The sequence below is a fragment of the Camellia sinensis genome, chromosome 2 (assembly GCF_055761805.1).
Source record: "Camellia sinensis isolate YWXY chromosome 2, ASM5576180v1, whole genome shotgun sequence".
Classification (NCBI taxonomy): Eukaryota; Viridiplantae; Streptophyta; class Magnoliopsida; order Ericales; family Theaceae; genus Camellia; species Camellia sinensis.
In genome coordinates this window covers 35,910,010-35,927,908 of record NC_138962.1, presented here as the reverse complement: position 1 = coordinate 35,927,908, position 17,899 = coordinate 35,910,010, and positions in this window count along the sequence as shown.

Sequence of the window (17,899 nt, the reverse complement as noted above, 5' to 3'; positions counted from 1 at the left end):
TGATTTGCGAGCACACGGACATTACACAGCCAACTAGACCGAACGTTGCCCCACGGTTTTGTCGGTGGGACCTTGGAAAATTAATTGGTAAACTGAAAAGCGTCGAATTATCGGTGGAGGGTTCTTTTGAGGTATGACATTGAAGTTACTTTTGGCACGTGTTATTAGTTTGATTGGTTTGTACTTAATAGATGTTACAATTTTTTTTTCCCCGCGTTCAGGTTAATCCTAACAAACTGTCTGGGACTGTCCTGGAAAGGTATTTTGTTGACAAATTGGCGGATGGGGAAGGAAGTGTGGAGGGGGGAGGGAAAGTGTTGGTAGTGGACCCAGTTAGTACGTGGAATGCGTTGTCTGCTAATACCCCTAACGTTGCAGTGCACGTTGCTGAACCCATTTTAAATTGTTGGCAGCCAGATTCACCCAATGGTGGTGAGGTTGAATGGACAAACGACGACACGAATGAAGAAACTCACATCACAACGCCATATGGTACGGGCAATGCTAATACTAAGCGAATGGCAGATGACAGATCATGCCCGGTTTTCTTCCCTGATCTACTAGAACTGGCAAGCACACAACCTGGGGGCCCCGTTTGTGAAGACACCAACGACACAGCCGAACAGTTAGGAAAGGCTACGCAAAGAATTAAAGAATTGGAGATGGAAGTTTGTGTGAAATCTGACCGTTTGCGTGATGTGGATGTTAAAGTTGCGGCGATGGAGAGATTAGTAGGTGCACATGCCACCAACCTGTTCATCGGCTATGATAGTGTAATTGCTGCGAAGGATGCTGAAATTTTGAGGTTGACGACACAAGTTCAAAAGCTAGAAGCAAGGATATCAATTTTGGAAGACCATGTGGATGAGTGTGAGGTTCATGAAGTAACGCAGACAGTTTGTAAGGAGAAAAACAAAGAACCGGCGGCATGGGAAAATAATTCGTGCAAAACTAACAAGTCTGAAAATGTGTCAGTTAGTGGTAGTGGTGGGAAGCTGGCGGAAGGTTGTGGAATAAATGCGAGTATCATGCCTGCCACCACGGATGATGTTACAGACATGGTGTGGGATGCTAAATTGGGTGATGAACAGTTAGGCAGTAGGAATTGGGATACCTCATTGCTGGATTGTGACATTGAGAATGTTGTTGTCACTGAACAAGAGGACAACATTGTCAATATTGATGACGTTACGCTGAACAGAAATGACAGTTTGGAAGACATCAGACCTAGCCCAGACATGACATCGTTGGTGAGGAGAGTTAAGAGCAAGGCACGACGTGAATTTCGATTAAGTGACTACGATTACCCCATTTTAGGTGGTCGTGGCAAACAGAAATGGAAAATGGGTAATAGCAAAGCCGTTGGTGCAGAAGTAATATATGATGTTGAGGATGTTGAAGTTGGAAATAAAACATGGCAAGGATTTGGAATGAGCAAAAAACATGATGTGTGGAACATGCTTGATGAAGATGAAATTATGCTATTGAAAAGAGTGTACACATTTGACGGCGACGGGTAACCAATATGAATGTGATTTAATTCGTATGTAACTGTGTGCGCTGAAGTTCGTAATTTTGTACATTTGCTAATGATGTCATGTTGTTAACAGAGCTGTAATCTGGGATGGAGGTGAAAGCGGTATACAAGTTTTGTTCAATGATATCCGTGGCCTAGTGCAGAGATCTTCTATTCAAGGGAACGTAAGTATAGTTTTAACACACTGGAAAATATGTTCAACACGTACGCCGAACATGAATTTCCAGTATTAAAATGTTTGCGTCACAGAAATAACATCATTGCTGACTGGTGTAGGTCATCGACGCGTACGCAGCCATCTTGATGGAATTGCAGCAAAAAGGTATTGACGGACAAGACGCTGGGGACAGTTCGTATGTTTTTAGCAGCGTATGCTCGGTAAGTCTATTGCATGTATTTTCTCGTACGTAGACTACTACTTTCGAACAGCAACCGTTCTGTGAAGTGTATTTATGTTTTCCCAATGTTACTGATATTTTTGGAACGCCTGGCGTTTTGAAACAGGATTTTATGAGGAATCCAAATGCAATGTCACGGGGGAAATATTTGAATGTGCAAATCAAAGCTGCGAAAGGACACAGATACACACATTACCCGGTGTACCATGCCAAACACTGGACTGTAATGGTGCATGACACGGTGAGCGGGTCATGGAAACATTATAATTCGTTAAAACCGAGGCGAGGAATACGTGATGAACATTACAATGAATCGCTGAAAGTGGTAAGTTTGTCAACAGCACATTTGTTTTTACCATACGTAGTAATTTCTGAGCGAAAGTTACTGCCATTCCGTAAAACATGTGCATTTTTTACAGGAAAACATTTGTTTTGAATTCTAGGTAGTATGATGTCAATCTGTATCACACGAAAATGACAAATGTTTGAATTGATTTCGTAGAAACAGTGGGTTGACGAATATTATACAAGATTTGTCTGGCCACGGTTGGCACCCGGTACTGTTAGAATGCCAGACTTTGACAGACCCCTTGTTTCAGTCATTGATTGTCCACAGCAGAGCCCCGAAACGTAAGTTTTTCCAGTGTGGTGGTTATGTGTTGTTTTTTTTTTTTTCGTTCATAAATAATTTAACTTGCTACAGTCACGAGGACGTTGATATGGTTGGTTGACTGGTTGCAGATCAGATTGTGCAATATTTGTCTGCTACATCATCAGGCAGTATGTGCATGGTTGCGACGTAGGCGCCACGATGGGGGAAACAACGGCAGTACAGTTACGAGCAGCAATGGTCAAGATGTTCTTAAACGACTCAGGCAGAGGCCTTCGCAGTAACATACGTTGAAGGAAAATGGCAACGCTATCAGCCCAGATTTTTTTGGAAATTGCAAAATGGATCCTGAATTTACATTTTTGGTGGTGGCATATATTTTTTGTGAACGTCGATGAAAGATTAATTTGTTTTGGTTCGGCTGTTTTGGAGTATGGTACTTTGATATTGTTTGTTTGCTTTGTTGCGTACATTGTTACTCGGTTTTTTTAAACAAATGCCACGACGTTCCGTAGTTGACATGCCGTTCCGTAGTTTACAGTAATTAAATTGTGTGTGTTTGGTTTATCGCGTGAATGTTGAATTGACAATTTTTAACAAATGTCGCAACGTTACGTAATGTACACATTCACTCGGGGTCAAACGTTTTGTGTAGTTTGTGTTGATGCCTGCACTGTAGGACAGTGATTTGGAATGTAATGTCGTTCATATTTTTTTGAATGCGAAATTTGTTGGTTGTTGTGTGGATTTTTGTGGTTGTATTCTTGTTGATGTTTTTTTTTTTCCTTTCGTTTCTAAGTTACGTCAGTGTGGCATTGAACGTGAAAACGTGATGACGGACTTATTTTCAATAGTATTTGACGATAATAATGTCGGCAGAGCGTGTGTTTTCAATTAAGTTAACTTGATCGAGGTGATGTTTCGAAAGGGTTGGACATTTTTTTCCCCCGCAATGTTGAAATTGCAATGTTGTAGGTGGACCATTGTGTTGTGTTGGGCAGACATGGAATTGGTCGAAGTAAGTATTGTTTACTGTTCAACTGTGGGTAGCAGGTCCGGTGGTGATTGATAATAATTCAATTGTCATTCTGATGTTGTTCACATGCATATGTTAATTTATTTGTAGAGGTGTGATGGATTTGGTCAATTGGTTTGTTTTAGAATGTTGTCGTGTGAATGTCAAAGGTGGACCAGTGTTTTGGGTTGGGGAAACATTGATTTTATTCGCACACGTGGTCGATGTAATTGTGACACATGTACAGGCTGACAGGATTTTTTTGGTGTCTAACGTTGACATCAAAGTAAGTCGGTTAACAAAATTCGAAGTGGGCAAATCTGATGTACGGGTTGCGTGTAAGTGGCATTGAAAATTTTCATGATTCAACACAAATTAAACATGCAGAGAGACATTTTTTTTGGCCAGAAGAACAGGTTATGTAACTTATTATAACAAGTCAGTACAGATGTCTTATAGTAAGATGAGGTAATTGTAAAAAATAATTGAACTGTGGATAAGCTTCCATTATTGTAGAGTTATACGGTAAAGTTCTGCGACAGTTAACGTAATTATTTAATAATGTCAATCAAATATTTCATCAACGTTCTCAAAATAAGATAAACTGGACAAGAAGCGTGCTACATGGGTTCCTTGCATGTTTTCCTGTTATGATGGCCCATTTTGCGACATCGACCACACCTAATGTGTTGAACAACCTCGCCCTTTGATGGAATTCTTTTCCGCTTGGGCCTTCCAGGAGGACGTTTGTAAACGGGTGGTGCAATGAGATAATCTGATGGTGTGAAATTGGGTTTGGCCACGGTGGGAATTGGGTGAATCGACCCTTCATATGCTTCCCTATACTTCAGCACATGAAAAAACGGTTCAATGTAATCGTAGACATTTTTACCTGTATTCCGAAAAGCAACAATTGCGTGGGGACATGGGAAACCATTTAGTTGCCATTGAAAACAAGAACATGAACGACTGGCAAGGTCAACTAACACTGATGGCTGGGACCGAACCTCAAAAATGTTAACATCTGACTGACTAACAATCCAGTGCCTGCTGTCTTGAAACTCAGACATCAAACGCCTTTCCATTTTCGGACAAAGTTCTCCAACCCAGTTGCTAGATTTCATTTTACGCTTTGACATTTTTTCCATGATCTTCCCCCGTATTGCATCCACTAATTGAGTAATGGGCAGGTGGCGAGCTTCCCGAATCCAGCTGTTGAACGACTCTGCGGCGTTAGACCACATCTCACCATATCGGCGACCCCTGTAAAAGGTAAACATTTAGTGATGTACATGCCCTTCAATAAGTTATACGCAGACTAGTGGGAGACACGAATATGTAAATATGAAATTACCTAAAGTACGCGTTGGCCCAATGTTGGGGATGCAAGTCTTTCAAGAAATTTCCAACCACTACCGGGCTGCATTCTTTTAAAATTTCAACTTTGTGATTGAATGACGTTACTGTAGGTGCATAAGCACAATCTCGTAATTTCCTCATTAGACCAATTTTCTGATCAGCATTAACATATTTCATCCGGTCACGAAGATTCATCTGAAGATGTAACAAACAAAATGCATGGTGTGCCGCGAGAAAGACAACAGGCATTGATTGTATTAAACCCAAATTACGATCAGACACGAAAGTTAAATTCCGAGCTCCGTCTACAACTTGGGACAAATGACGCAAAAACCATTCCCAATTTGATGAGTTTTCAGAATCGACAATAGCAAACGCGACGGGGAATAAACCTGCATAACATCATGCGAGTACCATCGTACGTAAGTCAAGTTGTTGATACATAATGCAATATAAAATTATACAATATGTGAAACCGTAAATAACATGTTGTGGTGTCAGCGCATTGTGTAAAATAGTTATGGAGATAGTAGTAATAACCATTACGAAATTGTCATCCATACCTTGGTTTCCATCCTTGGCGGTGGCAGCGAGCAACGTCCCTTTGAACCTTCCCTTCAAAAATGTACCATCCAAAAATAGAAGTGGACGGCAACCATTGAATCCGTCTATGCATGCACGGAAAGCTATGAAATACCTCACAAACCTCCCTGTTTGCTGATTGAAATCCAAATTAATGTAGCTATGTGGGTTGTTTTCCATAACAGCGTCGCTGTACCACCTAAGTTGGTCGAACGACATCGCGTGATCGCCAAATACTTCGTTCCTTGCTTTTTCCACCCCTAACCATGCAACCCGATAACTAATATCCAGACCATAACCATCCTTCATGTCAAACACCACATCCGTCGGCCGTGTTAGTGGTTGTTCACGCACACGTCCTGCAATCACATTGGACACCAAATCTGACCCAGTTCGTGGATTACGGTATGTTCGTACAGCAGCCCCACAGGAATGTACACTAATAAATCTCTTCAAACACATAACACCATTCGAAGGAGACACCCGTGCGTGAACCAACCACCCGCACGCAGTTGACGTTACAAATTTGCATATAGCAGTAACACGTACAGCGTCGTTTTTGACATACTTGAACTGAAACCCACATTCCACTGCGTACTTGCACAATACCGTTCGGAATTCATGTGCACCACCTGGAAAAAATTGGCCGACATGCGTGATGCCGAATGCCCACCCAGCAGACAAATACGTCTTTGTTCGATGAGGACAATATGTCGCCAACAAATCCGTTCGGTCTTCCATATCGGCCGTCCGCATATCCACGGTCTCACACTCCCCATCATCATGTGACACTGGAAGACCACGTTGAGTAGCAGAACCATTATCCCGAACTTGAATTATCACGTCAATATGTTGAAGCCCGAAAGACTTTGCAAGTAAAAACATGTTTTGAAAATCATCGTCAGAGTCAACCTTAAACTTATTATATCCTGGAATAGAAAACAATAAACAAACCAATTCCCGCTCCATGATATCAAACTTGTTGCAAACGACATCAATTAATTGTTTGAAAGTGAATGCTTGATGAATGCGTAACACAGCGTTGATCACACCGAACGTACATAACAACAACACTGCGAACTCCATAACAATTAACTACCACCTGCGACAACATACACATTATACAAAAGAAAAAATTAAACATACATTTACAATAAGGAACCACCCCCCCCATTCACAATAACAGCCCACCACCCAGAAAACAACCTTCTTCGCTACAACATCAATTCAAACTGAACCATAAACTAAACAAATTACCACATTAACATTTGGAAATTAAGAACCTAAATACCGGCAACCTAAAATTGGTAACAAATTCGAAAAGTAGCAAAAACCGGCAAATGAAATTGAACATACAAAATTGAATATATATGTACCCACGTAGACAAATATAACAGATACATCACAGTTCACTATGAAGCAAAATAACTTCTGCTCCGAATCAGCATTGATTTGGTGCAAAAAATCCCACAGTGATATGTTGTAACACTGCATAAGTGTATTCTAATAAAATTAACAACGCCAAGAATAACAATACGACAGAAATTCTCACAAACACACACGTGGGTGTAACATCACAGTTCACTACGAAGCAAAATAACTTGTGTTCCATACCGGCATGGCTCTGATGCAACAAATTGAACAGTCATATGTTGTAAACCTGCATAAGTGTATGCTAATAAAATTAACAAAACCAAGATTAACATGACGACTGAAATCCTCACATACACACGCGATCGCAACATCGCCCAAACATGTGACCCACAAACCAACATGAAAACATACATTACGAAAACACCAGTTCCCCCAAATACACCAAACCAAACTGTTCTACTTGATGAAAGGAAGTTACAATAACACATCCCCACGTACACACCGTCCATACATGCCATCAACAATTCCAAACCGAAAATACACTTCCCAACAGAACAAATCCCCTGCAAATACCCCCAAAAAAAAATTTCGAAACACCGGTACAGAAAACGCGGAAACGGGAATGCGCGAAACAACAATAATGAGGCATATTACAGAACATAAACCGACAAACAACCATCGTTCATAGAATACTCCAACAAAACACCCCCAAACACCATCAGAAAATCCAACAGAAACATAAAAACCAAACAGTAACATCACAAACCTGGACGAACGTCAGAAGGGAGAAAAAGTCTAAGAACCAAAAACCCCACCAAGAACGAACCACCATAGACCCAAAACCAACGTCCTCAGGAAGAACACAGTAACTGAAACATCCTACACTTCCATACCAGTCCACAACTTCCACGAAATTTGCTCCTAAAAAATAGGAATGTTACAGTATATCCTTACTAAACAAACACGCTGATAACCCAAAACCAAAAACAAGAAGAGGACAAAAAGGTAAACATGATATATTATACAATTAATATCAATATTTTACCAAAAAAAACAGGACTAAATGGTTTAATAAAAAACATTCAGGACTAATTAGTGTAACATTTAGTAAAATAGGATTTATGAGTAATTTTTCCTTAAAAGTATAAAAGTGATTATATTTTTCTCGGGGATGTGAGTGTCGTTTACCCAAAATAAAATTTTGGGTGGTCCAGGCCAACGCTTGTCCATATAATATCCTTTTTTGAGATGGACTAAAATGACCAAAGTTTTGTTTGTGAGTATATTATTTTAATAATTTTTTAGTTTTTTATAAAAAAAATGTATAGAAAAATTGAGAGAGTAATGTGATAAATTATAGTAATTTTTTGAGTTTTTTATCTAAAATTGAAAGTTGCCAAACGAGACCTAAGTGAATGTCTGGAAAGTTGACTATTTTAGTGAGCTATTTCAATATTTGGCTATTTTAGTAGATTAAAATAGTTCTATTTGGAAAAAGAGTTTAATTTTTTTTATAGTTTGATACGTTTGTGAGAAAAAAATAAAATGATTATGAAATTGATGTGACATTTTATTTTATTGGTTATTATAGTATATTTTTGTCTTTTAATGTTATTTTAACCTTAAAAAAACCAAAACTTTTTTCTTTCCAAACACCATACAAAGAACAAAATAGATTAATTTAGTCAATTTTGGAAACTTAACTAAAAGTCTATTTTGGGTCACATCACCTTTTTATTTTTTTACATGTTTTTTCAAAAAATATCAAAAAAATATAAAAAATTAACTTTTAATCAATTTCCCAAACACAAGCCAATAATCATTTTTTTTTTCTATCCTAACTATCACATTATAAATCAAAAAAATTTAAAAAATTTCTTAAACAAAACTTGGCCTATTTTGGTAAGTTAGTTAAAAGCCAACTTTTTAATTTTTTTAAATCATCTAACCTCTCTAATTTTTTATACATTTTCTTTATAAAAAAATTAACTTTTAACCAGTTTCCATAACAAATCTAAATTAACTAAAAAATTAAAAAAAAATTAAATTAACTCTTCCCAAACAAAGGCAATGAGTGCATGACTCCTGAGTTGGCCCCATCCCCCTCCACCAACTTAGGGCTTCGGAAATTATGGGCACAGGAGATAGGACATTGGGCGGTAAAAAAATTAATGTGAAAATTACCATTTCTATAATTTGAATTTTGTATTACTTTGATTCTTAATTTTTTAAGTATAATATACATTTGAGTTTAAATTTTAAATTTTATTTTAAATAAGAATAATTGAAAATACTATTGCTCAATTTTAAATATAAAATCGTCACTTTGATAAAATATAAACTAATTTAACAAAAATAAATGTCAAAAAAATATTTTTAAATTTTTAAAAATTAATTCTACCCACTAAAGATAAAATAATGTAAAATTAATAAATCTTTTAAATATATATATTTTTTTGGTTGTCAAATTAATTTCTATTATGTGTAATGGGTGGCTGCTTTATTTTCATTAAAGTTTACATTTTTTTAAAAGTCAAATATAACGATAACTTTAATATCATTATTAAACGAATCTATTAAATTCAAAAATTCAAATCTAAAAACATTTCATATATTAAATACATTGATTACACATCAAAAACCTAACAACCATCCATTACATGATCATTATCCAAATATATAATAAAAATTAATTTGATAAAAAATTTATCAATTTTACATAATTTTATGTTTGATGGATAGAAAATATTTTTAAAAATTTAAAAATATTTTTTTGACATTTATTTTTGTCAAATTAGTTTATGTTTTATTGAATTGACAACTTTACCCTTCAAACTGAGTAATAATATTTTCAATTGTCTTTTTTTTGAAATAATATTTAAAATTCAAAATAAAATATGTCACAATTGAAAAGTTAAGTATCAAAATGACATAAGTCCCAAATTATATGACCAATTAGTGTAATTCATCCCAAAAAAAAAAAAAATCACCTTGCTTGGTTATCATTTTTCAAAAATATTTTTCAGAAAATTCTACTTTCTTATTTTCGGTTTTTTTTTTACTTAATTTTTTTAATATTTTGAGCAATTTTTTTAATTTTTAAACATACCGAACATAAATATACCTAAAAAGTAAAAAAAAATTAAAAAAAAACCTTTTAAAAACTCACTAAATACCAAAAATATAAAAAAAAATACGAAAATTCAGTACGTTTTTTATTTTTTTATATATTTATTAATTTTTAAAAATATTTTTTCACAAATTTTTTACTTTTTAGATATATCTAAGTAAGGTGCATCTAAAAAAGTAAAAAAAATATTTAAAATTTTAAAAATATTCACTAAAAATAAAAAAATACGAAAACCAATAAATTAAATTTTCAAAAAATTTAATTCAAAAACCTCAAACTAAACTCAAACCAAATAAACAAATAAAATTGAAATTAGATTTATAGCCCCGTTGCCCTATATAAAAAAGTGTATTAAAAATAAAAAAAATATTTAAATATTATATGTTATTTATTGACCGGATACCGTAACAAAATCCTAACAAATTTTAAAAATAAATACAGGCCAAAACCATTAACCCGACACATGTTGACATAAAACTGATTCGATCCATTCGCATCTTCTTGTCTTTCCTTCCTCCCTCCCTCTTTGCATGGTAATTTTTATGGCACATCACAAACGGTAAATTATTCAATATTTTTTGGAGTATCACATGTCCATATTTTAAATCAATCACTAATTATTTAGTCTCATGTTATTTCTCCATCACCAACATAAATCGTGAATCCTTGTGTTTTTCTATCAATCAAAATCTTATGAAGTATCACGTATCCATAATCCGGAAGTATTGAATAATCATCCCATCACAAACACTCTTATAATGTTTTTTTGGGTTGTATATATCAATTAGGTCTCATTTGGAGTGGACTAAATACGTCAATTTTGGATTAAAATAGTAATAATAAAAACTGAATCACATCACACTTTATATTTTGTTCACGTGTTAAAATAAAGAAAACAAAAAAAAAAACCTAAAATTGTCAATTTTCAAATAGAGTTTTAGTGAACAAAAAATAATTGTTCAAATATCAACTTTTAAATAAATAAATCAAAATATAATATCCAAACAACTGAATTTTATTCAAAAATTAATAATTGAATAATTTATTATATTATATTTCTTCAAAAGTTTATATAAAAAAATATATATGTACATATATTTAAAAAGAAAGAATTGCAGTATGTGCGCGCCTTGTGTTCAAGTGGTGCAGTTACGTCTTTTTGTCTGTTTCTCTATATCAAAAATGTTACAAGTTTCAAAAATTCTATCAAATATTTGACCAAATGTCTCACTAGGTGTGGGTCTCTCACTTATGTGAGATCCACACCCATATAAGACATTTAATCAAATATTTGATAGAATTTTTAGTATCCGTAACGTAACTATTCTATATGTATCTCTCGTCTATCTTCTATATTATTATTTATATTTTTATTATTATATATGTGAACACTAGATTTGATATCTAAGTGTTTGGTGATTTCTCTTGCCACGCATCCTTTATTTTCAAATTAAAACAAAAAATAAATAAATAAACAAGACTCAAATCTTGAACTTTGCATTTGTCAAATGAGACTATTATCACTTGACTAACACATAATATTTAATAAACATTTTATTTTATATTTATTTATTTGAATTTTACAACATTACGTGTGATACCCACTAAAATATACTCCCTCCGTCCCATAATATTAGTCCCTTATTCCATTTTTCATTGTCCCAAAATATTAGTCCCTCTTCAAAAATCAAGTACAAAAATAATATAAATTTCCCATTTTGCCCTTCTTTTAAATTCATAAATAATATAAAAAGTACAATTATGACATTGATATTCTCAAAAAAGTGTACTATCAAAGGGTAATTTTGGAAAACCAACTTTTTAAAAGTATAATAATTGTACTACCAAAAAAAGTTGAATTCCCCAAAAGGGACCATTATTTTGGGACGGAGGGAGTATATATATATATATATACATTTTCATTTCTCTTTAATCTCTATACTACATTGAACTCTGTGCATTGCATATCATATCCCCCTTATCTTCGACGTGGCGATCCTCATGAACTCGAAACCCATCGAAACCCACCACCCTCGTATCTGATGCGTTACATCATCAATCAAATCGTGACACTTCGTTGGCCAACATTCTCATTAGATCGAGACCTCCTGTAGTTAAAATTGCGACACCCGCCACCACATCATATTCTGACCCCTAACAGAATCAAATTTCCCTAAATTAAGAATTTAAGGGAATTTTTTCTAATTAATTAAGCTTGAGTTTTGTCACGACCCGCTCTCCATACTTAAGGTTAAGCATCGTGATAGTCAGTAATTGAGATTATTTCCGGTCAAAACTTTAAACAAATTAGTAAATGCAAGCGGAAGAAATATTTAAATAAAGGTACTAAAATAATTATTGGAGTTTCTATTTTTATTACAAAATGTATTGACCAAAAAAGTCGATATTTACATAAAAAAATACATCAATAAAAGTGTTTTGTGCCTACCCCACGCGCTGGTCCCGACATGTCACCTGAAAGTGGTAAAAAAAACTATAAGCTCATGGCAGAGTGAGAAATATTATACTAAGAGTATAAGACATAAAATTCACCATGGATAATTAGTTGGGCCACAAAGAGCTTGATACATATATAATACAGAAATCATTTGACATATACATATAATACGAAAATAACTATACAACCATAACCACGGTACATCACTAAGTGCCAAGCACTACACTGGTTAATGGATCTACGACAAACACGACAAACACTAGACCACAAAGTGGTCAATCACTAAGTCAATGACTATTTAAGTCTCCCAAGGCATGGGACTCCCGTGGTGGTATTTACAAAACATATTTTATATAAGGTCATAGCCAAATATTCTTTAAAAGTAAAACAGATATATTCATGGGTTTCCTTTTAAGCAAATAAGGTTCATAAAATAATCCATGTAATTGAAACCTTTATAAAACATAATTTTTATAAATATACTAATAAAACATAACTTGTATAAAATAGATTTTGGTAAGTCAAAATATAAGTAAAATACATTTTGGTAACTCAAGACATAATGTAACTCACCTTAACTTTAATACCTTACTATTTCCTTCCACTATCAAAGACCCTTTTAGTTTCCACTATTCTTTCCTTCCTTTCCTCTCTTTTCTTTCTTTCCTTTCCTTCTCTCTTTCTTTCTTCTTGCTTTTCTTTTTTTCTTTCTCTCTTTCTGAGTCAACTTCTCCCCCTTATATACAGAGGCAGCCGTGCACACCAAGCCACGGGCTGCCACGTGTCACACCCCCATTCGCTTATCATTAATTTATTCTTATCTTTAATAGATATTTAAGATAATTACCTTTTGACCCAATATTTTAATATAATTATATAAATTAATTAATTTTTAATTAAATTACACATTATCACATACTAACAGAAAATTAATTATTTATTTTATTATTACGTCTATTATTATTATTATTATTTATATTTTGACCCATAAACTTTTAATAATTATATTATTTTACAAAATCACGCATAATAATGTATAATAAATTATATATTTTCTGAACTGAGATTAAATAATATTAGTATAAATTCTACAGAATAATTAAAAATCTGGGTTGTTACAAGTTTTGTCCAAATCGAAAGGGTGTCTTTAAGTTCGAACCCGAACAAGCCAAACTCGAGTCTTCGGGTCGTGCCTAACATGGGCTTTATAAAACACCGTTACTCCCCAACTAACTTGATTTCAAAATCCCAACATTAACTATCTCTGCTAAATTTTTCGTCCTCCTCCAACCTTCAATCACCACCCATTACAATCGCTATAATCTATTTGCCGGGATTTAGTTATTTCTTTTGTGATACACACGTTCAAGATTGTTCTTTGACACAGGAGAGAGACACTGGGATATCAAGAAGTGGTATATTTCCTAACCCAAGTAAACATCAAGAATCATAAGAAATTCTCAAGTAATGACGTTTTTTCTTTATTTCTTTCATAAAACTATTATATGTGTTGATGATAATTACAAATAAAACACCAAGAAATACAAACTACAATAATTATTGAAAATGCTGAAATGCAGAAAATTCACTCTCTTTAAGGAGATTCAAGCCCTCTGCGGTTAGGCAAAGCCTCGCACCGGTGCAACAGAAAAAACTTTGACTTGTCCTCCTGGGATACAACAGCCCGACTAAGTCGTATGGGTCACCAATACTGCACAATTGGTTGAATCCAAAGCTTCATCACATACACCATTTATTTCTTTTCCTGATAATCTCTCAAATAAGAAACTAGCAAACACTTTTTTTTTTTTCAACTCCAGATTCCTCTCTCCCTTAAGTTAGTTTTTTGTGAGCTACCAACAAGAGAAGTGGAAGGCTCAATTTATAGGAGAGGTAACTTGGTGGACAAGTAAAGGGTTAACTTGGTGGGCAAGAAGACTTGACTTGGTCGGCAAGCAAACTTGGAGACTTAGTGGGCAAACAAACTTGGAGACTTAGTGGGCAAGTTTTCTTGGAGGAAAAGAAAGGGTTAACTAGGAGAACAAGTTAATTGGAGCTCAATCACACAATATAATCTATAACACATTATAATATTAAAATATCTACAAACATTCCTCTACCTATTTTGTTATCCCAGATAGGCAACCCAAGAGGGGGGGTGAATTGGGTTATTACAAATTTCACAATATTAAAAATAACACAATATTCAGAATTTTAATAAATAAAAAAAAATAGAATAATAATTATCAATATAAAAGTAGAAGAGATAGAGAGAGAAAATCAAACACTGCGATTTATAGTGGTTCGGCACGCCAGGCCTACGTCCACTCCCCAAGGAACCTCCTTGAGAATTTCTTTACTATCAATTGAATAAATACACCACCAAGCTTGTGGATTTGGCACAGGACTTACTCTTATCTATTGAGCCTCACTCAACAATAAATGCCTTACCCTTACAAAATCTCTCACAAAAATAAGGAATAAGAATAAGTGGTAATTGAACCCACTTTTACAATAATTCTCTCACAAAGAGTAGATATGAAAGTGTAAGAACAAAAGCTAGACTTAGATCTGAAAGTGAAAGAGCAGAATACTCAGAATTTTGGAGCTCACAGAAATATTTTCTCTTCAAGTTCTTGGTTTTTCTCCACATCCAACACTTCTATTTATACACAAAAATATACCCATTGAACGCTCCTTGCTGACGTCATGGCTTACATAAGCACGCTCCTGACGTCATGGCTTACATAAGCACGCTCCTGATGTCATGGCTTACATAAGCACACTCTTGATGTCATCGCTTACATAAGCACACTCCTTGATTTTGAATAGTCAGCAAAAGATAAAAAATAAGACTGATTTTTTCTTTTTGTTATTTCAAACATGGAGCCACCATTTTTGTAGACAATTTAATACAAAGTTCACAACTTTCAAACAAACAAATAATTTTCTCCATCTAGTTTATAATATATATATATACATATATATATATATATATATATATATATATATATATATATATATAACTCCATCTTTTTCTTCTTGTTTAATTATAATATGATATAATCAATGTAGTATAGTGTGATATGATATAATCAATGTAATGTAAAAAATTTAATAGCGCACGTGATGTATTCTGCATATAATGTTATATAAGTTCTGATCAAAATTTTGCATACAGAAAAATCTCTATAAATTATATTTATGATGGATCTGAAAATATATGTCCTCTTTAAAATATTGTATATGTTGTAGAGATTTTAAACTAAATATATTTTACCACTCCATATTAATTTTGTCAAAATAAGACAACCCATAAATATCAAATTTGTCAAAATAATACAACCAATCAATCATTTTTGTCAAAATAATATAATTAATCGATTTGTCAAAAGATGAATAGTAATTAACCCTATTTTTCAAAAAGTGAATAGTAAAGTTTTTGAAAATATTTAAAATAATATTTAACATAGATATTTTAAAAAGATAATATTATTTTATTTAAATAATATTTAACAAATATATATATTTTAAAAAGATAATAATTTGTGTCAAATAATATGTATATTAACTAATATATTTTAGACATCATCAAAATTAAATAATATGATTAACATATTTTAATATTATAGGTAACAAAATTTGATATTATTAGGCAAAGAAGGATATTATGCATCATGGTAGATGTGTTCTATATTGAAACTCCATTAGTAAAACAATAATATCTACTCCAGAGTCAATAGTATACTCAGCATTGAACTATGACTGCTTAAGGGAAATAAATAATTATTGCACACACATAATATTCCAGGTGTTCACATAAGCTTTAATAGCTAGCACATTACGGCCTTGTGCGATCCTAGGATTCATGAGTGTGTTTGAGAATTAGCCCAAATCTCATAGGTAGCGGCTCCACTACCACACTCACATGGTGAATTCTGTCAAGGGTGCTCCTGTAACTATGACACCCCACTCAATAAAAGCTACAGAAATTCATTAAGAGTTTTTTTAATAACTCAACCTCTACAACGTTACAGGATAAATGCACTTACATCATAGGGATGGGTAAAAATTAATTTAGTGCATTTCTCACGGCCATCATATGGTCGTTCTTCTCATTGAACCCAATTACTAGATCTCTGGTCCCTGAGTTGAGTATTCTCATACATGGCTCCTGCTATATTCAATGGGCTTCAACCCCATCCCCTTCGATGTATTCCAGACTCTATCTCTTGCTAAGACCTTAGTTAATGGATCTGCAAGATTATCACCAAATTTAATATAATCCACATTTATGATGTCATTATTCATATAAGATCTCATAGTACTGTGTTTTCTTCTGATGGGTTTGGATTTACCATTATAATAATGGTTATTAACTCGACCAATTGCTACGATGCTATCACAATGAATCAATATAGCTGGAATCGACTTTTCCCAACAAGAGATTTCATTTAACAAATCTCTTAACCAATTTGCTTCTTCACTAGTTGTAGCTAAAGCAATAAGTTCAGCCTCAATTGTTAAATTAGCAGTAATGGTTTGTTTTTTCAATTTCCAACTTATAGCACCACCTCCTAAGGTAAATAAGTAACCAGTGGTTGATGATGAATCACCTGACAAGGTATTCCAATCGGCATCATTGTAACCTTCAAGTACTGCAGAATACTTATTATAAAATAAGCCATATTTTATGGTACCAGATAAATATTTCATAATCCGCTCAATGGCTAGCCAGTGATCACAGCCAGGCTTGCTAGTAAACCTGCTAAGTATTCCAACTGCATAGGCAATGTCAGGTCTAGTACAGTCCATCACATAACGCAAACTACTAGTCATACTAGCATATTCATTTTGATTAATTACATCCTCATCGGTTACAACAGGAAATAAATTCACATGAGGATCAAAAGGAGTAAGTACATGCTCGCACTTATAAAAATTATGTTTTCTTAAATTTTTCTCAACATAATGCTACTGATCAAGCAATATAGCATCACATGTTTTGGTAATTTTCATTCCCAAAATATAATTAGCCTCATCAAGATCTTTCATATCAAAATGGCTACTAAGTATATATTTAGTTTCCACGATGATATGCAAATTAGAGCCAAATATAAGTAAATCATCCACATAGAGGCTAATAATGACATGTGAATTTTCTTCAGATTTATAGTAGATGCATTTATCACATTCATTAATTTTATAGCCATTCTCAATCATACAGGAATCAAATTTCGCATGCCACTGTTTAGGGGCCTATTTTAAGCCATATAGGGATTTAACTAGCTTTCACACTTTGCTTTCTTGACCGGGTTCCACAAAACCCTGAGGTTGATCCATATAGATATCTTCATCCAAGTCTTCATTTAAAAAGGTTATTTTAACATCCATTTGATGAATTTTTAGATCATGAATTGCAGCCTCTGCAATTAA